The sequence below is a fragment of the Aplysia californica genome, unplaced genomic scaffold (genome assembly GCF_000002075.1).
Source record: "Aplysia californica isolate F4 #8 unplaced genomic scaffold, AplCal3.0 scaffold01211, whole genome shotgun sequence".
Classification (NCBI taxonomy): domain Eukaryota; kingdom Metazoa; phylum Mollusca; class Gastropoda; order Aplysiida; family Aplysiidae; genus Aplysia; species Aplysia californica.
The window spans coordinates 71,493-77,872 of NW_004798481.1; the positions used below are offsets into that span (position 1 = coordinate 71,493).

A 6,380-nucleotide genomic window follows, 5' to 3' on the forward strand; every position below is an offset into this window, starting at 1 on the left:
AAATGCTTTGAAGCATGCCTTGAAAAGCAGTACCGTAACCCGTATATAAACACAGACAAAATAAAGACTTTCTGCCTACCTTCAGCTATTTTACGAAACTGCTTTGATTTTTCTTTCGCTATCATGGGCAATGTGCAGGGTTATTTTTCAGCGAGGGTTCGTCTAAGACTTCTTTTATAGTCTTATCACAGTGTCTGGTTTTGCATACATGTATACACATTATTTTAGTTTCTGATGCAAGACCATTTCAATAATCTGACGTGTCTACGTCGTCATCCCTACACCCTCCCCCCAACCCCATCTCTTCCCGATTTCATCAGAAATTAAATTGGTAGAGGGTTAACACTGCCTCTGAACTACAGTGGTCTGTCTTTTTATGGAAGGTTTCTAAAAATATCGATGACTTAAGAAAATTCGTCTTAATTACATTATGTAATACGAAACCATCTTTCTTGGAAATGGAAAGTGTATTTTGATCTCACGTCATAACAAAGATTGTCCATAACAAGATTGTTATCAGCCAAATAAGTGTCTGCAGAAGTCCACACATTGGCTCAAATGGCGCTGCAGTCTTCGTTTTGAAGCTCTCTTTCGTTTCTCCGGAAGAAAAATAGGAATAGCCTCATAATTCTGTAGAGTGTAGAATTCTGTGGAAATAGCACAGTTTGTTAGTGTCACTTTTATTGTTTTTCACACAGATAGGGTAATTCTGTTTGCAAGGTCCGCACTTTTTCGAAGAGGGCGCCACAGAACTTTGAGAACACTTTTTTTTTATTGGCCCAAAGAGAGAAGTGAACTAGATCTATCTTGTTATACACAATCTTTGGCCATAATACGTCAGCTTGCGATTTCGATTACTCATTTTAATGGGACGTCAGGGTATTGTTAACCCGTTATTCAAAGACTAGGTGTGGTTAGTTTGTTTGTTCTTTCTTTGTTCTTTCTTTCTTTTTTTTGGGGGAAGTGTTTAACGGTGCTCGCAACTGCATAAGGTCATACGAACGCGTGGGGCACACCTAATATTTTCAGTTGGTAAGAAATTTTAAATTTTTGCCCGGGTGGCGCCGAAGCCTACTCTTATCGATTTTAGACCACCAAGGGATCTTTAACGTGCGCAACTTGCACACGAGCCCTCCTAGATTTTTCGCCCTTCCCGAGAAGGCTAGGTGTAGATCTTTCCTACCAGAAAATCAGGGGTGTGGCAGAAAGACATCAGTAAGAAGGAGCCAAGGAGTAGCAGTAGAAAGACTGCAGAAAGAGTCAGGAGCCCCGAAGAGGGGGCAAAGGAGGTGAGGGGGTGGGGCAGAAAGAGGCGACGACAGCAGACGACAGAACATTGCTAGAGAGCAGGAAAGAAGACACTTTTAGAGAAGAAAAATTTTCGGTCGTTACCCGGATTCGAACCCGGGACCTTTGAATGAGAGGCCAACACCTTAACTTCTAGGCCACGAGAGCCCCCCTGTTTGTTCATACGTTTGTTTGCTTTTGATCGTCCAAGTCAAACATAAAGGCCTCTACAGAAGTCATAATGGCTCACGTACAGAAATACAGACAAGAATCGACAGGCAGACAGAAAAGTGGTTATGCGTGTGCAAAAGCCTGTATAATAATATTCAGTGGAGTTAACCAAAACCGAAATCTGCAGGACCGCCACATTAATTTCTTCGGTTTAGCCATGTTTTCAGTTTAGAGAAGGTTGCTCAAATAGTGATGATTGTCGACAGTGTAAAGCTGAGAATACCTTGCTTGCCGCAAATTTCACATATTGTAAGCTACGTCTTTTATTAAAAGTTGAAATTTGAGCTGCAGGCTACATTGATCGTTCTCTTTCATGTTGTCAGTTTGCTTAATTTGCCGAACAATCACACAGATCAGACAAAAGAATAAATTAGCACACTATATTATTGCACAATGTTCATGCTTTGAGATAGTTTAGAAAAATGAGAAATATCAATTCCACCAACGTTGACCCCCCCCCCCCAATACAAGGCGAACACATTTTTATGTTTTCCTGGTTTCACAAACTTTTGTCGAGGGTGATTTCTAAGGTTAATTTTGAATGACCATATCTGGAAGGGCGACCCAACTACACATACACAAAAACTTAATGAATAGGCCTACACTAAACACTGAAAATTTAACGACCGACGTAGTAACGACAAGCATGGCGACTCAGAAAGGGAAAAGGCTGACTAAAAATAAGAATGTTTTAAACACAATGTTTTGTTTGTTGTTCAAACAACACAACCCCCCCCCAAAAAAAAAAATCAAAAAAAAAATCAACAACCCGAAAACAACCACAACGAATATTATCAGCACTGAAAATGTAGCGACCGACATAGTAACAACCAACATGATGACTTATGAATGAAATTTGGATAATTGGATAATTACATGTAATAACTTGATGACTGTTCCCAGCTTTAAAAAAAGCTTGTCTAGAGTCTAATTAGTACAAAGCAGCTTTTAAAACAGCAGAAACAGGTTTTAGAATAAATGTATGGGTTTTTTTTCCAATTACATGTACGTATACCAAACGTCAACAAAAAACAAAAAACCAACAAAGAAAAAAAAAGAAAAGAGTAAGTTTAACACTGATAATGTAACACACAGTATCGAACAACATGACCACTAACGGAACAAATTCGGATAATAAAGAAATAAAACTGTTTCTAGCTTTGTAGATAACAATTCAGCATGTCTAGAGTCTATTCAGTGCAAAGTTGGTTTTAAAACTGCAGACCAGGATATAAAAAGCCGAGTTTTTTTTGGTTGTTCCAATCACACTTACACGAAAATAAAAATATTTATGCTCAAGACTGAGAAAGTAACCACCGACTTTGTAATGATCAACGTGACGATTTACGAACGAAATTTGATCGAATAAATAAAAAAGACTGTTTCCAGCTTACGTAGATTACAAATATTTTTTAAAGAGTCTAGTCAGTACAGCGTTGCTTTCAAAACTACCGGACCAGGTTTTAAAACAATATTAGGTGTAACTGGAACAGTAAACAAATCATTTTTTAAAGAACCTAGTTGTGCAACTCTAAAGGCAACTTTACGCTGAATACATTCTAGACAAGGTTATATTAAATTACATTCTTAGTGTTGAGTACATTCTTCTTGTTTTTGTGAATGTGTAGTTGGGATAACAAACAAACCATTGTGGCGTCGGTGGCCTAGTGGTTAGGCTCTCGGACTCGCAACCGTAAGGTCGTGGGTTCGAATCCCGTCAGGGACCCGACATGTGTCCTTGGGAAAGGCACTTTACACGAATTTTCCTCACTTCACCCAGGTGGGAATGGGTACCCGGCTATAGACAGCGAAAGATCTTGTCAATATGTTAGTGTTTGAGCGCTTAATCAGCTGCTTGCACTGTATGCTTCCCGGGAAACTGAGAATGTTTCGGAGTGTTCTGTGGTCTGCTGGGGTAATAATATAGTGTAAAGCGCATAGAGCCTGCTGTTGAGCGGGGATTTGCGCTATACAAATGCTATCTATTATTATTATTATTATTTTATTTTACAACCTGTTTCTGTCGTTATAAAAGCAACGTTGTACTAACTAGACTTTTGACACGCTTATTAATTATGATCTCTGTAACTTAGATCTAGAATCAGTAGTATTTCCTAGTCATTCAGATTTCCCCGGTAAGTCCTTCTATTGTTTGATACTCTGTCAGTCGTTACACTTTCAGTGTTGAGCATATTCTTTCTATATCGGTGTCTGTGTAATTGGGACTACAAATAAACTCTTTTTTTAAAACTACCTGTTTCGGCAGTTTTAAAAGCAGTTTTGTACTGAGAGATGGAGAGATAGAGATAGAGATAGATAGATAGATAGATAGATAGATAGATAGATGGATAGAGAGAGAGAGAGAGAGAGAGAGAGAGAGAGAGAGAGAGAGAGAGAGAGAGGTGGAAGAGAGAAAGGGGAGAGAAGGGAGTGAGATGGAGAAGGACAGTTTTTGGCAGACAGACACAATTTGGAGATACCTGTTTTGTCGTGCTTACACTCAAAGTCAAGAGACAAAAATCTTTCCCTCGCCGTACGAACTGTTGAGCAAATTAATGAAGGTACCTGGAAAGAAAATTAATTTTCATGGCAGATGGATAATGGTAAAGGGGACTCATCCATTAAATTCTTGTCCCTCAATGAAATAGCACGGCTTATTTCCCTTTAACCGTGTCATGCGCTTACGATAGTCTTAGCCTATCTTCGCTTTTTATGCGCATATAAATTTGATATTATGGGGAGTAAAATATTTCAAATTATTCAAATAATTTTATAAGTTAATTCATAATTCTGGTATCTAAAAAGTTTAACTCTACGGACAAAGTGTATTTAAGTTTGAAATAAATTGAATAAGACATGTGAAATGGTTGTGTGTGTTTGTTTAAAGCACTAAAAACAACAAACAAACAAATAAACAAACAAATAAACAAACAAGCAAACAAACAAGCAAACAAACAAGCAAACAAACAAGCAAACAAACAAACAAAAACAAAGAAATGAAGATGTAAACAATCGATCTTATGTATGTACAAAACTTGTATCAAGCATTCAATAAATTCCCAAGGTTATTTTCATCATGACCTACGAAGGCTGTCCTCTTCAAACTGAAGAGTGGGCCAATAGTGGCGAGGCTGTTGAGTGCCACCCATGCCGTGCACGTCTCTGCAGGAACTGGGCGTTCATGGACATTCTCAGGTTGGGGGCAGTGGCGGGGCGCCATTAGTTCAATTGGTGCAAGCGCTCCACCTAACCCTGGCCTTCACACACCCCCCCCCTTTTCTAATAGTTCTAAACCAGTCAGTGCTCTAGGTCTACATTACTACATGTCGTGCATCCTTGCGATCCGTCACCCGCAGGCTGCGCCAGTGAAGAGACAGACACCGAGGATGGTTTATGCTCGTGGCACCGCTTGCGGTAGTGTCTACAGGGAGCAAGCAAAATCTTTGCACCAAAGTAATTTTGTCACTGTAGTGAAATCTAGGCGTCGTTCTTCCCACACAAGAAGAAAGGTGTATGAAACTCCTCTTCGCAGCACCAATTTGGTGAAAGAAAAAAATTTGATCCAAGTTTCCGCTAGCCAATCGACCACTACACTAGAGTCTGTCGGTAACTCAATGAAGAATGGCCCGCCCCTCTCTGCCCGCCCCTCTCTAGTATCGAAAATGTTCTCTAGATGTGTCGACATAGATGTGTCGACAGACATCTCTCTCTCTCTCTCTCTCTCTCTCTCTCTCTCTCACTCACACACACAAGCACACACAGACTCTTAGAAAGCAACAGGAAGGACAGACCACATCAGAGCGCCCGCCAACCGCTCATTACAATTTTAATAGTAGCTAGTAAGCCTCTTGCCCATTAGCTCACTTCCCAATTATGCACCACCCTGTCTGCAACCCACGCGACGCCTCTGGTCGGGGGGGAGGGGGGGGGGGGGGGGGGTTCCAGAGTAATACAGAAATCTTATAATTATTTTGCTCAACTCAAAATCTAAGTCCGGTGATAATAATGTAGGCTACCAAACCAGACATGGGCAAGTGTGTTCACGTCGCAGGCTGGGTAAAGTGATTCTGATTAATTATCTCCTAGGCCAAAGGTGGAGAAAATTGGCGGGAAAATCCAAGGTCCTACAAGTGAGACTACTTTACAGTATAGCACAATTGTGTCCCCCAATGACATTTCATGAGATAAGATATTAGATCTATTGCTTCCAGTTGTACACCAATATTATTAATTCTATATTTTTCGAGACTGACAATTAAAAAAAAAAAGTACTAACTCACCACAAGCGACTTTCATTATGATAATTAAAAACTGAGTCGTCTCGCAGGCCTGACTGAAATTTCTCGCGGGCCGGTTCTGGCCCGTGGGCTGTACATGTACTTTGCCCATGACGACCTTCCCACAACCAAAGCACCGTCTTTGAATATACTCGTTATCAATATACTCGTAAATCAATATATTATATACTTCTATTTTATATATTTTAATTGAGTCGACAGGGACGTAAGACATCTACAAACAGTCTCAATCAGAATAATAGAAATGTAGAACCTAAAAGAAATGTCAGATCATGTAGGAGGCGGGCTGCTTCAATCATGCTTACCAGGGTCACCCCGGGCCGAGAGGGGTAAACATCCCAGTAGACCGACGGTAGTACTCGATGATATAGAAAACCTCCCAATACAGGTATCGAACTCACGTCATCTGTACGTGACGGTGGGTGCCTAGCGGCTACACCACATACGGTAGGCCAGTGTTATAACCTATGAAGTAGTAACAAATGAATTAATACAAACTCTCTTAATCTTTATATTATTATCCCTTGTTGTTGTTGTTGTTGTTGTTGTTGTTGTTGTTGTTGT

General features: G+C 40.1%; 1 protein-coding gene across 1 annotated transcript in view; it reads right to left on the bottom strand.

Moving 5' to 3' along the window:
* LOC101862849 overlaps positions 1–150 on the bottom strand; it is a 56,046-nt gene extending 55,896 nt beyond the window's left edge. Inside the window, exon 1 of the mRNA XM_005112223.3 lies at positions 80–150. The gene's annotated coding sequence lies outside the window, so the exon portion shown is untranslated. The remainder of the gene's footprint in view (positions 1–79) is intronic.
* Positions 151–6,380: the final 6,230 nt, after the last annotated feature.